General features: G+C 44.9%; 1 protein-coding gene across 3 annotated transcripts in view; it reads left to right on the forward strand.

The window, feature by feature from the left end:
- The first annotated feature begins 269 nt into the window (after positions 1-269).
- SYT2 (synaptotagmin 2) overlaps positions 270-21,687 on the forward strand; it is a 145,098-nt gene continuing 123,680 nt past the window's right edge. For 2 of the 3 annotated variants that reach the window (XM_083444519.1, XM_083444521.1), the window contains exon 1: positions 270-486. The gene's annotated coding sequence lies outside the window, so the exon portion shown is untranslated. The remainder of the gene's footprint in view (positions 487-21,687) is intronic. The other variant, XM_083444522.1, reaches the window with a different exon arrangement.

Below are 21,687 nucleotides of genomic sequence, written 5' to 3' on the forward strand. Positions count from 1 at the left end.
CACACACACCCTTTCCCCTCCATCCATGCCCCCCAACTCGCTGCCACCGCAGCTGACCTTAGCAGGGTCCCCCCGCGCCGCCCCCATTGATCAAGCAGGCGTACCGGTCTCCTCCTCTCCTGCTTCAGACTGCAAAGCTCAGCAAGTCTCACTGCGGGCGCTTGGAAAGGAGTTGGGATAGAGGGGAGGGGCTAAAACCACCCTCCGGGGTTGGATAATGAACTGCACCACAGAGGCGGAGGAAAGAGAGAGCCCCTTCTCAATTAATGCAGGATCTTTATTCTATTGAGCCGCCTCTCCGCCAATGAGGTTGGAGCTCCGCAGAATACGGCGACGTACGGGAGCCCTGGAGGGGCGGGGGGGAAAAGCAACTGCAGCATTTTGAGGGACTGACCTGCCGGCTCGAAGTCTTCTGCCCGTCTTGGACTCTGTGTGTGCGTGTGCGGCCGCTGGTGTGTATCTGTGTGTCTCCGCACCGGCGAGCGAGTAAGTTTCACTTTCCTTCTTGTTCTTTGCTTGCATCTGTGTCCGAGGATGCACTTCGGGGTGCATCAGAAACCAGACCTTCCCCTTTCCTCCCGCCTCATCTGGTGATTGATCGTTCCCTAAGTAGTAGCGGGGCTGTGGGACAAAAAGGTTTGGCGAGCGCAAGGGTGGGGAAGAGAAACAAGATTAACGCAACAAAACGCCTCCCCTCGCTTTTAAGTTTACTGCAGCAAGTGGAGTTATTTAGAGAAGCTAGTGGGGATCTCCTCGTCAGCTTTCCGCAGTTGAGCAGAGAATTCGCTGGCCGTGGTGCTGACCGGACGGTCAACCAGATCTTGTTTGGCCAGGAGTGCTGAACGGACAGCTCCCCGTGGTTTGGCGGCTTGGCGCAAGGCATCTTCCCTTTCAGGGTACAGTACTATGGAGATCCATGATCAAAGTGGCCGGTGGTTTACTTCTGATTGGAGCAAAAAAGAGAGGAAGGAAGGAAGCGGGCTGTGCCTTAGAATATAAGCATCTAAGCAAACAGCAACACCAAAGAGACCCCATCAGTGTTTGTTCCTAATGATCCCAGGGTAGAGTCTCAAGATACCATTACCTGGTGTTCATGCCCCCACCTCGCCTTCAAGGTTATAGTCCAGACAGATGCAGAGGAAGAGGGTCACGCAAGCAGAGACACCAAAGTGGAGCAATTAGCACATGCACACACATGTACAGATATACTGTACAACACATTCTGTTTCAGGACATGCTGCAATCTAAAAATGCTGCCGATTGGATGGTATGTGCACAATAGGTTTATATGCACCTGATCTGCAGCACGTCATATGTAGATCCCACTAGTGCACTCAGATACTGGTGCAATGTGCTGAATACAGAGCTGGGTTCCCTGGAGAGAGTGCATCGCTAACTTTCCTGATGCAGGAACGGAAGGGTTTCAGAATTCAAAAACCAGATGTCAGATCTAATGAATACGAGGTTTAAAGCGTAACAAGAACTCGCCTTTGGAGTGGGTTAGATTCATTGCATTGTGATTCATTGCAAGAAGTCAGTCTATTGGGATATGGAGCCTTTGTATTTCAAATCTGTGCCTGTCCGCAATGGTTGAGGCAGGGAATCACTCTCCCTGACATTGCTTAGAAGAGGTGCTGACTCAGCTCTCTCTGCTCCTGCTCAGCAGGGTAAGATGGTTCCCAAAAGGGAAAAACAAACTGGGAACAGAACAATCCACTGCACCAAAAGGCAGATGCATCAATGTCTAAACACTGACCAATAGGGTCAGGCGTGAGAAAGAGGAATTGAGAGGGAAAGAGGGAACCTGCAAGGATGCAAATTAAAGTGGTCTTTCTACATGGGTGAAACTTGCTGTTAGTAATATGTGATTGTGTGCACAGGTACACAGCCATGTGCAGAGATGTTAGCATGAAGTGGGTGGAATCTATGGTGAGCCCACACCTAACTCCATGAGTGCAATTGCTGAGAAGAGGTCATGAGCAATCATGGAGAGAGCTGCCGGCTCACCGCATGCACTGCCCAGTTTACACAAACCTTTCTCCACCCAGCCATTTACCTGTGCATATGATTGCCCAGAGAAACTCAGTAAGTGTGAACTGCCTCTATATTTTAGTGCAGTGAGCTCTGTGAATAAGGGATAGGGGGAGCTTGGGGATTTCAGACAGTTTATATATTGGGGGGGGGGGTTGGGGGGGAGGAAATGTAACTGTTGGCTGACTCTCTGAGGGCTACTGCAGGATGAGAGCTCTGGGGATGAGTCTGCTGATTCTTGGCTGGCTGGCACAGGGCAAGTCACTTTCCAAGCTCCCAGTCTATTATAGCTCTGGAGTGCTTACAAGATGAGATGGGAGATAACGATTTTCCAGCTCCTGAGTCATTAGCTCCGTCTGTTCCTGATAAGGCCTTGCTCACCCTTCTTGCTGCAGTCTCCTTTTGGAACACACGCACAGCCTGAACCGGTTGGCTGTCATTTACTCCAGACCTAGATGGCCTCGTTATACGGGTGTCAAGGCTACTTTGCACTCTTAAGAGTGCAGGTCTGAGCAGCATTAGATTCTTGCAGTGCTCCTGGGTTAACTTTTCTGATGCTGCCATTGGTTCAGTGTGAGTCTCCTTCCACTGCTATACATCATACCTCTAGCTATAATGGGTCGGCAATAGTTCTGTGTGCCCTTTTTGGATGCTATAATGCTGGGGGGGGGGGCTCCTTGTAAAATGATCGGGTTTTTCTAGCACCAGATAATCCCACAGCAATTTTATATAAAGCAGGAAAGAAAAGACTTTGTGGAGAGGTCCCTGGAAGGCTTTGGTGCAGCTGCTGCATCCATCCATTGCCTCTGTAGATTGCTCCCTCTGGACTGCTTCATCATACATGAGATTTCCCCCTAGATAGAGAGCATCTCTCTGTGTGGGTGGTGATGGAATAAATCTATCATGACTGAAGTGTGCTTTGATTTTGCAGTGAGAACACGGATCAACAAACTGTCATGTGTGAAGCACTTTTTTAGAGTGTAAGCTCTGCAGCGATTGATATTGCATGGGTGGGGTGGTGACATAGGAATGTGAATGCCCTAATACTCAAAGCTGACCTAGAGGCATGAATGTGTACGCTGTATGTAGTTCAGACACAGGATGAGGAGTATGTCTATCCTTGCGTTAGGGATCTTGTCGTGTGCTTTTCTATATTTTTGTTGATCTCAGTAAATGTACACGGGTGGCTGTAAAAATGAAGCTTGGAATGCAAGCTAGTGTGTGCCAGGATACCCAGGTTTTTCCGTGTCCTGTTGTGATTACAGGTTTTTAATGGACATGGAAAGGCCGGGTGCTAAGGGGTATGTGTTTATGGGTGTGTTATGTGCTATTTGGTGGGGATTTGAGAATGGAAGTCATTGGAGGATCCCACTGTTGGAGATAACTGAATGCAAAAACATTTAATGAGAATGTAACTGTCAGGGGAGCATCAATAAATGCTGTAGTTTAACTGCCCCTATGGCATAAAGTCCAGATGAAAAATCACTAAAATGGACAACTGTTGTGTGAAAGTCCTTTCAAGCCACAATGTTCTCTGAAGCTAGCTGGCATGGCAGAGGCAGCATAGACATCAAGAAGACTGAGTCATCCTGATTTATACACCATCCCTTTCTACTGCAGGTACCCCCGCTCAGTTATAACTTGCTTGTAATGCTGGGGATCGTGGTAAACATCCAGGTTGAAAGTACGTTCATGTTATATGTTCCCTGTGCATAAAAGCCATTCCGTCCAATGTGGTTCTTGAGGATGCCGTGCTGTTGTAAGTGGTTGCCTGCACTGTGGCATTCTGGAAACTGTTCATTTTTGAACAGGGCAAAGAAATTAACTCTAAAGATGAAATCCAATGACATCTGTCTCTGTGGCTATTCTGAACTACTTTCCTCCTGTGTTTTGTATTAGTCTTTTCCACCCTGGTATTTCTTCCACAGCAGTGTATCAAGCATGGAGGCCAGAAGGTGCTCCAAGCTTCCTCTGCAGCCTGGATCTATTCCCCATCAGTGTTCAGCTGGCTGAGTAAATCAGCGTTTACAATGTCTTTATCACCATCCTGTTGGTAGCAGACATAGATCACCTGGCAGTGTGAGTGACTCACTTTAGAATCCCAGAGCCTTTTGAAATACAGCTACTGCTATATTGCAAGAGCAAATGGGGGAAATGAAGCGTGGGAGTCAATGGTCATTTCCCCAAAGCTGTCTAAAAAGGCATTTCCTTTTGATATCTGCTGACCCCTTCTCCCAACTTGCTCAGGCTTCAGCAGGCTGACTCCAATGGTCAAGAGAAGGGAGTATGGGGAAACCTGGCTGCTTGGCATACATGATAGTGTCATGCCACGGGGTAGGGGGGTGATGAAGGTCTGCATGGAATGAGGAAAAGCATTCATTCTCTGCAGACCACAACTGCATGTTCTTGAAATATGTCTGCGTGGCCAGGCAATTAGCAGCAGGAGAAAAGGATAAGCATATGCTAATACTCCAGGCTAAGGCAGACGACACTGAGCAACTTCTATTCAGTGAGCAGGCCCCAGGCAAGAACTGGAATAAGCAGACTGGGGAGGAAGAGATGGTTCTGTTGGAGGCCTCTCTTTGCAATACCATGCACCTTGGCCATAACTGAATGGAGTGAACTTTTGGATTGTGGCCATGATGATGATGATGGTGATTTATTTTTATGCTGGGTTACCCCAGCTACTCTGGGTGGCTTCCAACAGATTAAAACACATAGAGGTCAGGTCTTAGTGCTGCAGGAGAAGCACAGTTTGTGTCGTTGGCTCACTATCAGGCATCTGTCAACTCACTCACTCATCCCTTTCAGAGAAAATGGGTAGAAGGACTTTGACACATGTGAATGGGACTCAATGGCTTTTACCAAGTAGCAACTATTTAAGGTCATGTAGTGAACAATATGGAGTTGAGCTTTCAAGTATTCAACAACAACAACCATTCATGGTAGTGGAAGAATCTGATCTACAATTTAGTAGCTCATTATAAACTTCTAATAATGATCTGGGCAGTGTATCTCCCAATACCAGAAGCTGTGGTGACACAACCATGGAGGGCTGTTGCCTTTGCACTATCCTTGTGAATTTCCTGGAGATATTTAGCTGGCCCTTTTGATGTAAAGGATGCTTCACAAATCGAAGCCTTTGTCTGAACCAGCAGAGCACTCCTTACTCTTATCAATACTAGACTTTTAATACTTAATAATTAGAATGGTTTTTGATCCTGTGTGTTATATAGTTTCCTTTAACCTGCCTTTTGCTCTGTATGTTGATTGAGTAATAAATCCTGGCTGAACCATTGATTGCAATTCTTATGTTCTGATATACTTGCTGCTACAAACCTTAGCCTGTATGTAGCTGATGGCTTTCTTCTGCTTGGTGTTTTGATGCAAGGGCATTTTGTCCTAATAGTAAGGTTCAGCACATAGCTTTGTATGATGACTAAGCACCTCCTGTACCGTTTTTGTACGGTTGGCACCTGTATGATCCAGGTACCTGCATTCATCTTGGGAGACCTAGAATTCTGGAGACATATATCTTTCTTCCTACATTCCACCAATCCTGCCACCACTGCCCAACAGTTCCTAACAGCATCACTCATGGCTACATAGCTGTGCCGGCTTGCAAAAACTTCCTAAGAGCCACACTATTTCCCCGTGGTGGTCTGAGTATTTTCCAAAGGTTAGAGACAGATGGATGCCAACAGCAACAATATGTGTGGGTCTCCTGGAGCCTGTTAAACAGTGTTTTATTAGACATATGCACCTATTTTGTTCCCAAAGCAAATGGTCTCTTTGGGCGGATAGACAGGATGTTGTTTCTTCCTTTCTTGCTGCAGATTCCCCTCTCCCTGCCGCACCAGAAACGGTGTGTATGGCAGGGGGTCAGCTGCCATCTGCTGCATCATGTCTCACCAGTTTACATCATTTGCTGAGATCTCTGCAGTCTTTGTACTGCAATAAGAACTAGTAGGGTTTTGCAATGACTGTATGTCATGCATTTTATCTCCACATTCTCAAGCACTTGTTTTTACACTTGTAAATGACTAAGGTATAGAGTGTCACTTTCCCAAGGTCACACAGTAAAAAAGAAAAACAAACAAACATGGGACAACTAGAAAGGGAAGCTCCTGCTGCCTTCATCTTCTAACCGATAGTGAATGCAAATAGTCTTCCTTGAAATCCTTTTGTCTAATACTCACTCATGGATGGACCATCTTGAACTATTTAAAAATATTTTTATGTTTAACAATTAACGTCACAAATAAGTCATTTTCTATACATATAGGATTCTCTGAATCCCTGGGCTTCCCTCCATCCCTCCACAGTTTCCATAGTTATTCTTCTCCGACTGCATTATATAATGTTCTCCATGTTTTCTTAAAACCCAGTTCTCACCATAGTTCTCGTTACATTACAAGTTGGTTTTTTAAAAAATCCTGCCAATGTTTTTAATTGTTTACAGTGTTCCTTGAAGTAACTTATAAATTCCCCCCATTCTTTATTAAATTTAATGTCCTCTTGATCTCTGCTCTTCCTGGTCTTTTTTTTTGCCATTTTGGCATAGTCCATCATCTTTATCAGCCATTCTTCTCTTGTAGTTATTTTACCCTCCTTCCATCTTGAAGAGTGCTCTAAGCACCTGTGGTATCGTCCAGGAACAAAGCTTCCAGGTTGCCTGTATCAACATTTAAGTACGGTGAAGCTAAAGTGGAGAATCTGGAGATGTCTAGCAGTCTCACAATCCCACAGTTGTGTGTTGTGGCTGTGATGGAAGAGTAAAAGGTAAAGGTAAAGGTACCCCTTCCCGTACGGGCCAGTCATGTCCGACTCTAGGGTTGTGCACTCATCTCACTTAAGAGGCCGGGAGCCAGCGCTGTCCGGAGACACTTTTGGGTCATGTGGCCAGTGTGACAAAGCTGCTCTGGCAAGCCAGCACCAGCGCAGCACACGGAAACGCCGTTTACCTTCCTGCTATAAAGCGGTACCTATTTATCTACTTGCACTTAGGGGTGCTTTCGAACTGTTAGGTGGGCAGGAGCTGGGACCGAAAGACGGGAGCTCACCCCGCCGCGGGGATTCGAACCATGATGGAAGAGTAGCATGCTCCAAAGGAGCTTCACCAGAATCCTCCTGTGTCAGCCAAGCAGAGCACGTTCATCCTCTTGCTTTGCATCCTCCTATTACCACAATATATCATGTACATAATTACTAGTACTAGTGATGGATGAACTCCCATCAACTTGATTCAGAACTGGCACAAAAATTATAAGCTTTCTCTTGAGAACTCTTGGGAGAAAGGGAAAAAAAGTCTTTTCCTGCGAGTTCTTTGTCTTGTGGCTCATAATGTTGGTTCATGTGTGCTGGATGCACCTCATTGTAAAATTCCATTTACTTGGTGCATTTTTAAATTATTATTATTTTATCTGATGGTAAGCCTAAAGTCAGGGACTGCCTTACTATTGGGTTTTATTATACCATTCTGGAAAACCTTTTTCTCTCCCCCTAAACAGTAGGGTAAAATGGTCATGCGCAATATCCAAATGGTGCATTCTGCCAGTGCAAAGTTTTCCACTTGTGCAACAGAAATTCTTTCCTTTCCTTTTCCTGTGTGTACCTGTGTGCCCTCCCCCAATCTGCTTCCAGAGTGTTGGGGGAAATGCCTAGAACAGGTTTAGGAGGCTTGTGGAGGGAAAAGAGAGGGGGAATTCCATTGCAAACAGAAACACTGAAGGAACATGTTACTTAGCAGTACATTGGATACAACCCAATATAAATAAATACATTCTGAGTGCTTAAAGTGTGTGGCATATATTACCTCAGCAATTCTTACAGCAGCGTTTTCAGACAGGCCAGTATGAGAATGCGCTCATTGTCAATGGTGGGGTGGAGGGTCAGAATAACACTTCCTTTATGATCACTAATAAACCTTTCTACTCATTCTCTTATGGATAGTTTATGCCATACACCTGTTTTGGAAACGTCCTCCTTGACTGTGCTTTGGCAAAGATCCTTTAGTGAATTCATAGCTGAGGTGAGCTTGAAACCAGGAGCTTGCAGCTCAGACAGCTCATACTCTCGGCCCTTGCATGAGACTTGCTCTCCAAATGCCATTTGCTTATTAGTCCTCATCACTGAGTTATCACTGTGACTAAGTGCCATGTCTGAGTTGCAGTGGCTAATTTCTCTTCATGGCTTCTTTCATTTATAATGGGATTTTGATAACATCAAACGTCCTCAACTATCGGGTAAACGAAAGCTGGCACAATTACCAATTCATTAATTCAATCTCAGCAGATAATCTAGACTGCCCATAGCAAGGATCACCAGTGTACCTGTATTTCAACATCCACTTTATAAGACTTTGTTCCCTACAACTTCTGGGAGGCGAAGTAGCCTTCCCTTCAGCCTACCAACAAGTGACTTTGCATATTAAGGGCCAGCTGGCCTAAATCCAGTGTTTCTGAACTGCCAGCCAACTTGGCAAATCCTCTGTTCATTCTATCATGACTCAGCATTGCAAACTCAACGCAGCCAGTAAAGACTCCCCATCTTCCAGAGAAAAAAAAATAGACAGGTATAGCTTTATTTTCCATGTACTATATACGTGATGGCATATGATTGTTATAGGAGTTCCTTTTTATAAGTTTCTTGTCCAAAGCTTCTATTCCCATAATGCCTTGGAGCTCTAGGGTTCACAAGAAATGAACTCAGCTCATTTTTAGAAATGGTGGGGGGGAGGGGAGGCGAACTTGATTAGAGAGGAACCATTGTCTCAGAAATGGGAGAAAACAGTGTTTTCTGCCTTACCCAGGCCAATAACACAAAAGACTTAGGATTAGCTGCGGGAACCCTCTCTAGCTAACGGAGACATTTTCATTCCTGAGCTAACAAAAAGGTTCCCTTTATTATATTGGACTAGATATGGGGGTCAGTCCTGCATGATTCCCATGAATCCCTTCTGAATTTGCAACCCATAGCAGTTAGTGTGAGCAGTTAATGTGTGTAGATGGAGGGGAGAATCAAGGCACAGTATAGCAGCTTTAAAGTAAACTCCATTTCCTGTGAAGGAAATAAGAAATAGCATGGCATATAAACATTTTAAAGATCCCTTTCATCATAGTCTCCTCCAGTAGGGTTGTATCCAACAAAGTCATCCTAGCATATTCCTTCATTGCAGGGGGTTGGACTAGATGATCTACAGGGTCCCTTCCAACTCTATGGTTCTATGATTAGTACAAGGATTTCTGTTTTCGCAGCAGGCTTTCCTCTCCCCCTCCCCCAATCTCTTCTGAGGGTTTCCCCAAACCTCCAGAACAGATAGGTGGTGTATGGGAGCACAGGAGAGAGAAGGGAGAAAGGAAATTCCATTCTATAGGTGAAAGTCCTTGTGCTAACAGGACAGTTTCACAAAGAAAATATTTTAAAAATCCAGTGTTATTCTCAGCAGGCTCTCCAAAACCTCCATGTTTCCAATAATTTTTGTTTTCAAGTGATTGCAAGGAGTTCTGGAGTTTGTGTTGGGACGTAGATGATTGACCACCATTGCACTCAGGTACATGTTAGTCGCAAACCAATGATCCAGGAAGGTTTTTCCATGGTTTCTTAAATTTCCCAGCTCCTGCCCTTAGTAGATAGGAGCAGTCTGAGAGAGAGAATAGATGCCCAAACCCAATCTCGGTTTAGAATGGCCCAAACTTCATTGGATACTGCTAGCATAACAGAGAAACAGATTTCACTCTGAGAGCTCATCCATTCTTTCAAAGGATGGAAATGCTGAGGTATGTGTTGAGCAATTAATTAGACAGGAAAGATACAGCACCACAGAAACCACAGGGCAGTTGGATGGAAATTGCAAAATTCATGTAAAGTGCTAACAGGAGGTCTCTTTCAGACTGTTGCTTTTTTGCAGCAGGATTTCATTGCATACAGCAGGTTCAGGTTGCCAAATTAAAGTGGATTTGGACAACAAATATGCTTCCCCCCCCCCCAAAAAAAATAGACTTAAGGAAGATGATGGTAAAATGCATGGGGGAATGTGCTTGATAGAACGTCACACAACCTCCGTGAAAATAAATCAGGATGAGTTCTCAGTTAGCAGCTGATGTTGGATAACCTTCCCACAAACAAATCGAGAAGGAACAGGTTGAGTAGTAATCAACAAAGTCTTACGCAGAGTAGACCTACTGAAATTAATGACCATGACTAAGACCCTGCCTACACTATACATTTAAACAGTCATAACTTCCCCCAAATAATAATGGGAACTGTAGTTTGCGAAGGGTGTTGAGAATTGTTACGATACCCCTATTCCCCTCTCAGAGCTATAATTCCAGGAGTTCCCTGGGAAGAGGGATGTTCTGTTGTTGTTGTTGTTGTTGTTGTTGTTGTTGTTGTTGTTGTTGTTGTTGTGTTTTGTATACCCTGTTGGAAGCTGACCAGAGTGGCTGGGGCAACCCAGTGAGATGGGCAGGGTACAAAAATAAATCCTTGTTATTATTATTATTGCTGTTGCTGCTGTTTTAAATTGTTCAGCCACTCTGGTAACCGTTGCAATAGGAGTCACCTAACAATTCTCAGCACTCTTAACAAATGACAGCTCCCAGACTTCTTTGAGTGGAAGCTATTTAAAATAGTTATAACAGTGCTTTATGGGACGCGGGTGGCGCTGTGGGTTAAACCACAGAGCCTAGGACTTGCCAATCAGAAGGTTGGTGGTTTGAATCCCCGCAACGGGGTGAGCTCCCGTTGCTCGGTCCCTGCTTCTGCCAACCTAGCAGTTCGAAAGCACGTCAAAGTGCAAGTAGATAAATAGGTACCGCTCCGGCGGGAAGGTAAATGGCCAGAAGTGGTTTAGTCATGCTGGCCACATGACCCGGAAGCTGTATGCCGGCTCCCTCAGCCAATAAAGCCCAGAGTCGGTCACGACTGGACCTAATCGTCAGGGGTCCCTTTACCTTTACCTAACAGTATAGATGTATAGTATACATGGAGTCTAAACACTCAATAGGAGAGTGAAACTTAGCTGACTACCACCCATTGCCTGGAAGTGGCCAGAGTTAGTCGCATGTGACTAAGAGGGTAGAGAGAAACTGAAGCTTCTCTTACAGACATGATCCGTAAAGGAACTTAAACACAAAACCCACACCTATACCAGCAAACAAGCCACTTATGAAGGAGTTTGGGTGGGTGGAGCCAAAGATACAGGTCACTGTTTAGGTTGACCATCTCTCAGACATCTTACTATGGGAGTTGTAGTCCTAACAACCTCTGGACAATTCCAGGCTGATCGACTCCTGCTTGCATGGTGGGGAATAGAGAAGAGTCCCACCTCCAACACCACCTGATAGCCCTGTGTGGTATCTAACCCTGATGCTTATGCTTTGCCTTCACAGTCGGAGGCTGTATGCTTCGGAATACCAGTTGCTGGAAGCCACAAGTAGGGAGAGTGCTGCTGAGCTCTGGTTCGGCTTGTGGGCTTCCCATAGGCATCCAATCAGCCACTGTGAGAACAGGATGCTGGACTAGATTTGCTGCTGGCCTGATTCAGCAGGACTCTCTTATGTTCTAAGCCAATTTTCACCGCCACATGTTAAGGCTGCAGTGTGCAAAAGACTGAGTCCAGGCTTGTTCCCAAAGCAATTTCCCTGGTCTTGCCTGAGTAGCTTGAAGACTTGGCCTTAATTCTCCCCACTCCAAGAGGGAAATGTACCATGATGTGCTTCAGTCAGCTTACTGCAATGCTTATGTGAACAACTTTCAAACTAAGAGCCGAAAGGAAGATCAAATGAAGGGAAGGTGTCAAGAGCCACCGACAATTTTACACTTGCCATTTTACACTTGCAGTTCTCTGCTCTCCTCCCTACAGTTCCTCATCTGCTCTTGTGTGGCCTAATTATGTAGGCATATTTTTCCTCTCTCTGATCCAGCCCTGCAGCCTGGCCCTGCCTAGACCAAAAAACTTAGGGTTCGATCCTGCCCTTCTTTTTTATGTGCATTGTTGAAAATCCACCTGCATGAGCAAATCAAAGAAGGATGTGGCCCTTTCTGTGAGTGGTGGCCTGGAGAGCGTAAACGACATGTTCTTTGTATTTAAATCACTCTTGGAACGTACTGCCTGACATTACTCAGCTATAATAAGCCTTTTGCTGCAATGGATACTGCAGTACACGCCATGCCAGACTGAATCCTCCCTGTTCGCTTGTGCTGTTTAGTGCTACGCTGGCACAAATTTGAATCTGCCTGCTCCCATTGTCTTAGTTGGGAGGTACAGGGGAGCAGTTCAAAGATGACGACTCCTTGCAACAATAGTTTGGGGATGTTTAGAAAGCGACAGCACGATGCAGTCAAGGAATGAGACCCTGTGGAATTGACAGAGCGGTGAGCTAAGCTACAAGGATTAGCGGGAGCTCAAGTCGTATGTCTCTATGGAAGAATTGTTCAGTATGAAGCTCCCCAGCAGATAGAGAAGGTTTCTCCCCTTTCCCACTCCATATTCTGTTTTGAAACTGATTGTATTACTAGCTTGCTTTGTTGGGGTAAATTTAGCCATCAAATTAAATACAAAATTGGCAAAAGATCTGCTTGATTTTAACTACCCACTAAGTGATGGCAGCCTGATGTTCAGTTCAAACATTCAGTCCTCTATAGCCATGTGGCTACAACAAGAGTGACCCTATCCAAATTACTGGCTAAAAGCTAGTGCAGAATTAAACACACCTGAGGCCACTGGATCTGTGTTGGCTTGTGGCCAGTTTTGGTGCAGTGTAGCAATTAGTGCAGGGTGGGAAAGCTTTTTCAGCCTGAGGTCCAAATTCCCTTCTGGACAGCTTTCCACATGCCAGAAGTTTGTCAGAGGGCAAAGTGAGTGGAGCAATGGGTGGACTGTCAACCTTTGTACAGTAGGCTAGTTTCTGCACATGTACCACTCTACCCCTCATCCTGGGGAGAGTGGGGGTGGCTAGGAAGGAGGTGAGGAATAGAGAGAACCACAAGGACCTGATTGAGAGCATGAAGGGCCACACCCAGCCCTTGGATCTCAGGTTCCCCACCCCTAGGCTAGAGTATTTGAACTCGACTTTCAAATTTCTATTAAGAAATGAAGCTCATTTGGTAATTTGGATTAATCATTATCTCTCAGCCTAACCCATCTCTTAGGGTTGTTGCTGGGATAAAATGAGAGGGGGGGGACCATGTATATTACCTTCTTTTCAGGGAAAGTGGATAAATGTATGTGGCTCTGAGGGCGCTCTTCTGCTGGGTTCTAAAACCAACAATGCAAGTGTGATGGTGAGCAAAAACACCTAAGTGTTTAAACAAGCAGTTTCTTGCAGTTTTGCCTTTTTTTGTTTGTCTGAGATGCAGTTTTGTGACAGCACCATGATGCTGGAGCAGGGAGGGAGAGAATAGGACTTGATTCATGGTGTGCTTCCCAGTGCCACAACATCCAGGGGTCTCGCAGGCATCAGTGAATTGATCTTCACGCGTCTTAATTTGAAGACAAGATAGCAAAGACACAGAACAGTTTAAAAAGCAACGTAAAAGAGAGGGGAAGAAACAACTGCCACTTCTGAGTCCCATTTTACGGAATGTGTTTCTACCACAAATTGATTGCAAGAGCAAAATCTTGGGTTGTGCGAAGGCAGGAATAAAAGCATTTCAGAGGCACTGAGATAGCATTGAAAACTTTCCCTGAAAAGCAAATAAATGCTTTGCTAAGTTCCAAGATTGCATCTGTTCTGAAATGAGAGTTTCCCATTGTCCAGGAACCTTTGAAAAGAAGCAGAAGCTCATGTTCAGTATGGAATAAAACATCAGTCATCCATGATTTGATCATGGCTGAAGGGACTAACCTGGCATGTATAACCGAAACAGGGTGCATGGCCTGGGTGGTGCTATGCTAACCCAGCTGTGCCCGTCCAGGTACTTGATGCAGTGCCACTGCAAGTCAGGGGGACAGGGCATTGTATCGCTATCATCCACAAAAATTCCAGCTCCCTTGCCAGGAGAATGACCCATACTGTATGGGTTCGAGGGAATGCTTGTCATGTTGGGTCACAGAGAGAGAATGGAGATATTGTTAGCATATCTTTCATTCTGCTGCACTACAACCTATCCAGCTGAGCTGGTGAAGGTAACTTGGACATGTCATGGGCCAGGAGTCAGCTTCACCTGCTGAACAGCAGCCTGAAGGGGGAGAAGGCAGAATAACTCCACCTGCAGCTGATCAGCCTTCAAGGTAAGGAGGAGAAGGCACTGATGAGAACCAGCTGGCTTCAGCCTTCTTAAACTGAGATCTCAGCAGCAGATAGATACTGGAAACAACGCCTGTGGTTCCTGGCCCCTTGGCTCTGTGATTATCTTGATTCCCTGACCTCTGAACTGTCTCATGCCGTATGTGGATTCTACTCTCAGGCAAGTGTTCCTCAGAGACTCATAGCCTTTGCTTGCTCGGCAATGGGATGGGACCATGACAGGATGTGGTGTTGGAGACCCCCTTCATTGTTGTTGTGGGTGATAGCTTTCTGTGGGTGTGCTCTAGGTACGGCTAATGTTAGCCACTGGCCTATATCAGGAGTAGGCAACAGGTGCTGTGGACTACAAGCTCTGATCAGTCCTAGTCATGGCCTAGCATGATGGGAATTGCAGCCCAAAACATAGAGTACTGTGGGGGGTACTCCTGTCTCATATATTCTGAAAGTCTGGGTTAAGACTGTTTGTATATATTAATGCTTTAGTGTTTTTACAAATACAAAATCATTAGCATGATTTCAGTTTGTTTGATGCCTGGTGCTAAAAAACCACAGCACAAAAATCCATTCAATACAAGCCATGCAAAAGATTGAAACAGCAGCATTCATTGAAGATGATCATACACTCAGTCTAAAAATGACAAACTCCCAACTACCCCCAAAAGATATATATGATCACAATAATAAAAAACAACAACCACCAACTGTGGTGTCCCAAAAACAGCCAAGAGGATAACAGGCAAATCTCTGGACGAAGAGGAAAGTCTTCACCTAGCATAGGAAATATATTTTTAAGTTGAAAAAAGCAGCAGAGCTGGAAGACTTGTTTCTTTTGGGGACAGATGCCAATTGGCTACCAGTATTGCCCATCTTTAAGACCAGCATCTGTTCGTAGAATCAAATTAATGTGCATCCATCAGATAATTGACATTAAACAGTTCCACATTTCTAGGGAGTGTCATCTGAACTAAAAATGATTGAATTACCTTCTACATTAGCTATGTGGTTGTGTTTTTTTGAAGGATAAGACAAAAAGGTGAACTTAGGGTCAATTCATACTGTAATTGGTGTGGAAGCTACTTTCTCCTAGTCCAGATCCATCTTGCCCCAGTGAAATCCTAAAGGAATCTTGTAGGAGGCTGAAGCTACTTCCGGATGAAAGTGTGTCTCTCTCTGTATGTTGGAGGGGGAGAACTACACTTGCCACCCTAAGCTCCTTGGATCAAGGTTATAATATAGATATAATAAATGAACAAGCATTTCCAATGTAAATGCTGCAGGTAACCTGGCTAGTGTATTCTACTAGCATTTTGTGCTATTGCAGATCTCTTACACAGCATACAATGGAGACAGGCTGCTGAGTTAGATGGTGCATATGGCTGTTCTTATGTGATAGGAGTGGCGACATTTCTTAGGTGTGCAGTCAGCAGCCTTCCATTGCTGGCAATGGTAAGGGGAAGCACCTTGTGTGCTTAGGGAGTGCTGTCTGCCACAGCCTGCAAGCGAAGGATCTTTGGTGTGGGTGGAGGTTGCCTCTGGATTCAAACCTAAAAATATATATTTGTACTTAGTGCCGATGCCTTCTATACAATATGAATGAGCCTGTGTGGAAGTTGAGCAAGCATTTATGGGCCTCTCCAGCTTTGTTGTTGTTGTTTAGTCGTTTAGTCGTGTCCGACTCTTCGTGACCCCATGGACCAGAGCATGCCAGGCACTCCTGTCTTCCACTGCCTCCTGCAGTTTGGTCAGACTCATGCTGGTAGCTTCAAGAACACTGTCCAACCATCTCGTCCTCTGTCGTCCCCTTCTCCTTGTGCCCTCAATCTTTCCCAACATCAGGGTCTTTTCCAGGGAGTTTTCTCTTCTCATGATGTGGCCAAAGTATTGGAGCCTCAGCTTCATGATCTGTCATTCCAGGGAGCATTCAGGGCTGATTTCCTTAAGAATTGATAGGTTTGATCTTCTTGCAGTCCATGGGACTCTCAAGAGTCTCCTCCAGCACCATAATTCAAAAGCATCAATTCTTCGGCGATCAGCCTTCTTTATGGTCCAGCTCTCACTTCCTTACATCTCCAGCTTACACGTGGGCAAGTCACCAGGAGAAAGCTAGCAAGTGGGTGAGAAACTCTAAGATGTCTAAAGAGGGCATGTCCAACTCCCAAGAGACTGCAATCTGCACCCAGTATAAAAAAACTGGCAGTGATCTACTCATTGTCATTGGAGGGAGGAGGAGTGTGGATGGGGTGGGTGGGTTGCCCAGAGTTGTTGAGTTTTTTGGGGGGAGGATTCCACAGAGTTTTTGAGCTTTTCTTAAAGTTAACTTTTTGTACACTTTATTTAAGCCAGCGATAGATAAGGATCCAAGGATCTACCAGGATCAGCCAGGGATCTTCCGGTAGATCATGATCTACTGGTTGGACATGCCTGGTCTAAAGCAACCCCTGTTTAGACATATCTAGAAGGATCCCTCCTAGCCAGGTAGCATAATCCACCTGCAGCCCATCCCTTCTTTAGATGGGGGTGCAGCTTACTTCACAGTGTGGTAAGCCAGCCATACTGCAAATTGGGGTGGCTTCTTCTATACTTTCTGTAGAGTGGGTCCCTGGACCTTTGCCCCAAAGTCTTGCCCTGAGGACACCACTGTCAGTATTATTACTAGACTGGTAGCAAAATATAAATAGACCTCAGCTACATGGTGGTCTAGTTTTGGATCTGAGCTTTCTGGTTCTCAGACAGCAAGAGGCGATGCCCAGCTGTGTTCAGCCCCTGTTGCTGGAACCAAACTGATTGCCAAGTCAGAGCGATGACCTTTCACAGCAGCCGGCTCCCCACAGGGCTGGGAGGATGGAGCGGAGGTCAGTGGCTGCAGCTGCCAACTCTGCAGCTCCTCACTTTCTTCACTCCCTTCTGCGGTGCAGTTTGTCATTCAGTCAGCGGAAAGCTCCCCTTTACATTGGTGGAGAGAGGGAAAGGAAGGTGTGTGTGTGTGTGTGTGTGTGTGTGTGTGTGTGTGTATGCAAGTGAGGGAGCAGGGAGCTATGACTCAGCGATGCGTAGTCCCAGGGAAATTAGCAACTGAACTGCCTCTAATTAAAACTGTGCCCGGTAAATTCACTGGACTGGATCAGACATGCTGCTCTATGTCTTCCCTCGATCTGAAAATAAAAGTGCTGAGGAATGCCTCATACACAATGCCACATAAATGTTAATAGGAAAACCCGTTGCTTGGGTAATGCGCACATTACACACATCGTTCAGGAATTGCGCTTGGTGGAATGGCAAGCGGGGGACTGATGAAAGTCTTCTTTCATTAGCCTGGCTTGGATAACATTTGGTCCAAACCTTAAGCCCACATAGGTTAGCTAATGTGGGTGTTAGCTGGTTACAGTATAAGTGTAATGAATTTTAAGAAACAGTCATTCACATTGCAACCAAGCGCATTTTCTCTCTCCCCTTCCTCTTCCCAGGTAGTTTTGATTTGGGCTCCCCAGGTGTGCGTCAAAACTTAGCTGTGATAGTTGAGTATGTGTAGCCTGGATAGGAGGAGGCTTAGAAGAGATATGATGATAGCCTTTTTCTAATGTCTAAAGGGCTGTTGCATGGAAGATGGAACGTAAACAGGATTGCCATATGTCCTCTTTTTCCAGGACATGCCCTCTATTTCATGCGTAGAGTCGTCATGGTGACCCATAGTTAAAAGTAGAAATCGTGTCCTCTTTTTTGTTCTTCAAAATATGGCAGTGCTAGCAAGCTTGTTTTTTCCTGCTCCAGAGGGTAGGACCCAAACCAATGGATTCAAGTCACAAGAAAGGAGATTCCCACTAAACATCAGGAATAATTTTTTGACTGTAAGAGATGTTAAACATTGGAACTGACTCCCTTCAAAGGTGGTGGATTTTACTTCCTTGGGGGTTTTTAAGGAGAGGTTGGATGGCCATTTTCCATGGATGCCTTAGAGGAGATTCTTGCATTGCAGGGGGTTGGACTAGATGAATCTGGGGCACCGTTCCATGTTTTTATGACTGTTGCAATGTGGAAGACAGGGCTATTTCTTAATCGTACATTGCAAGGTGAAAGACATTCATTTATTCAAATACATTTATAAGCAGCCTTTATGAGTCAAAATAAAACATAAGTGCAACATAAAACAATAAAACCATAAAATACCATAAATATAATAAAAACAAGCAATATAGTACTCCATTAATAAAATCAGCAATATAATACATAAACCTCCCACGCGCACAGTGCAGTCCATCAACCCAAAAGTTGGCAAAGGGACATTAAGTAGTATATTTCATGGATAGAGCCACCAGGAATAGGTGAGTTTTCAAGGTTTTACCGAAATTCATGAACTGTTGTCATTTTTAGGAGCTTAGCTGCTGCTGCTAAGGAAATGCAACATCATGGAGTTACTCTTTCCCTTGTGCCCACTAACTCTGCAAGAAGAGCCCAACTCATCAATCCCATAATTCTATTACTAATTCATTGCCTAAAACATAGGAAGGTGGGAGCAGGCCAGTTTCTCAGTGTTGTACCTGAACTTTTTGCAAGGTTCTACAAGGGCTTAAGGCTTGCTTTTTAAATAGTAACAATGAAATCTGGGCTACATGACTGATCTGTGAAGTTTGGGGTGGGATTCCCCCTGCTTGCGCCATCCCTACAAACACCCATGACTGCATGGAGAGAAGCCAGTCCATGGAATCACCTTCCATGTGGCTACCATGCCTTGAGAGAACCTCCCATTTCTTTCATCTTTCTGTGAGTTATTAGGGGTCTTGGACTTGAGATTATTGTGATCTCACTGTCTGGGCCAACATGGTAGCTTGTGTGAAGCAGGGAACCTGCCCTTTTCTGTGAAAGCTCTTGCTCAAATTTAGAAGCAGTAGTGGTCAGCAAGGTGGGCAGGATGAAATTGCTTACCTGGCTTCCAAACACTAAGCACTGATGTCAGTTGCCAAGATATAGATGGGGAAGGGAGAAGCGGCAGTAAGCTTGGCTTGGTGCAGACCTGGCAACAAGCATGTCTGTTGGCTGTGCCACCATGCCTGCACCCCACCAAACTCCCACCACCTCTTCTTTCCCCCTCCTGGTAACCAACGCCATTTGGGTGTTGAGAAGCCAACTGAACACTGCCCTGCCAACTGTGGGTGTTTGGAAACCTAATAATGCAGAGAGTCTTTATACACAGAGCAGGTTGAGATCTTCCTATTCCAGCACCTGGAAGGCAGCAGGGCTGGGTGATGGGGATGCAACAGAGGGACTGGCAGCTGGCCCATGTGAAGGTGGAAGCTCACACATGGTTCCTCTATAATGCAGATGGAAGAAGAACATTCTTGGGATCAGGGGTCAGAGGAAGGTTTCAAACATCTAGTTGGAAGCTGGAGGGTCTAATCATGAAAGTATTAAATCAGGATTGAATATCTTTTTAGAGGCATGTAGCTAGTCATTAAGGGATGCGGGTGGCACTGTGGGTTAAACCACAGAGCCTAGGACTTGCCAATCAGAAGGTCAGCGGTTCGAATCCCCACAATGTTGCTCGGTCCCTGCTCCTGCCAACCTAGCAGTTCAAAAGCACGTCAAAGTCACGTCAAAGTGCAAGTAGATAAATACCTTCCAGCGGGAAGGTAAATGGCGTTTCCGTGCGCTGCTCTGGTTCGCCAGAAGCGGCTTAGTCATGCTGGCCACATGACCTGGAAGCTGTACACCGGCTCCCTCGGCCAATAACCCCAGAGTCGGTGCCACAACCCCAGAGTTGGTCACGACTGGACCTAATGGTTAGGGGTCCCTTTACCTTTACCTTTAGCTATTCATTGCCAAAGTGACAGAGAAGGATCTCAGGAATGTTGTTTTCTGTCCTTCAACTCTGAACACAGGTAGCAAGTATCTCAGCCCAGACCCTGTGCTCTTACTATCTTTCTCATCTCTTTTCAAGTACTCTTAGAGCTCATTAGAGGACAAAATGATGAGCGAAGAGGGGTGGGGGGGAGACACTTGCCACATGGGAACCTAGTGTTCTGTAACCAGATGAACTGATAACAAGAAACAATCTTTTCTTGCTTTATTGTTAAATTAGAAATGACTCTCCTTGAAGGGTCTATGAAATTTTTTGGAACATTGCAATAAGGCTTAATAAAAAATTTAAAGCAAAGAGATTTAGCAAAAGGGGAAGAAGAGAGATTGGTGGAACATCCATTTGCTGATTGCTTTGAAAATGCCTTAAAATGCTGTTTTCATTACAATGGAATGGAACTCTCCGCGTGACAGTATGTTTCAGCTGCCAGTGAGAATAATTTCACCAGCGTAAGCATAGATGTTTAGGGTATCTTTCAAGCTTGTTGGTAGTTTTGTTGCTCCCTGTAAAAAGTCATTGCAGTGAGCTGAACAATGCTGTTGAATAGTATAAATCTTTGCATTCAATTTTACCCAGAGAAGCAGCTATTTGCAGTAGCTGAAAATCTAATTAAGTTCTGTGACAACTGAGCATCATCCTGTTGTCTAGAATCAATGAAGGTAACTGTGCAAAAGCCATAATATACAGCCATACAAGGCCCGAACTGGTTAAGCTTTGCTTTTAGGGTCCAGAACACATTGGTGGTGACATTTTTTGTACAGAGGATTCATCTGTATTTGCCCTTGTGGATTGTGTGGTTGCCTTGTATATTAATTTATCAATCAAACATTTAGACTGCTTTTCATTACATAGTAATCACAGAGCAGTTTTCAGCAAAGTATAAAACGATGTTTTATACCAGATAAAGCAAGACAATAAAATGCAAAATCGATTGTAAAACAATCACAAACAAACACCAGAATGTTAGGCAACCAATTAAATTTATCTAAAAGCCAGAGAGACCAAGTATGTTTAAATCAGGAATCCTGTTAGTTGTGGCTATCCACATTGCAGTGGTAGGATCTTCCCTGGTCAGGGTGCCACCACAGAGAAGGTCCTACCCCTTTCCAACACACAACAGGCCACACAATAAGCCCCTCCCCTGCCAACCACACATGGATCAAATGTTGCTTGTGGTCACTGTATGTACAAGAGTGGTGGATTTCTACTTTAAAGAGAACATTGCAATTGTTTTAAAAGCCTGAGTTTAATTATATTGTGACTGAATTCAAGGTTGGTTAACACAGGATGAACTGTCCACAATATCAGAAGCTGCCCAGGAATCACAAAGACATACCTAGGGTCAGAGAAACAAGAGTCTTGCTGCTCTCTAGTTTGGTTGCTATGGCATTTGGATAAGTTTATGAAGAATCTGGACTTAATGAACAGGCTGGGCATCTAAACACCTGCTTTCTTTGGCTTACCCAGTGACCTCTAGGTGTCAGGACAGGACACCAGGGATATCACAAGGTTGCATGTTGAAACACATTGATTTTATTAAACAAAAATAAGATA

This window comes from Podarcis tiliguerta, assembly GCF_965153285.1.
Source record: "Podarcis tiliguerta genome assembly, chromosome: 6".
Classification (NCBI taxonomy): Eukaryota; Metazoa; Chordata; class Lepidosauria; order Squamata; family Lacertidae; genus Podarcis; species Podarcis tiliguerta.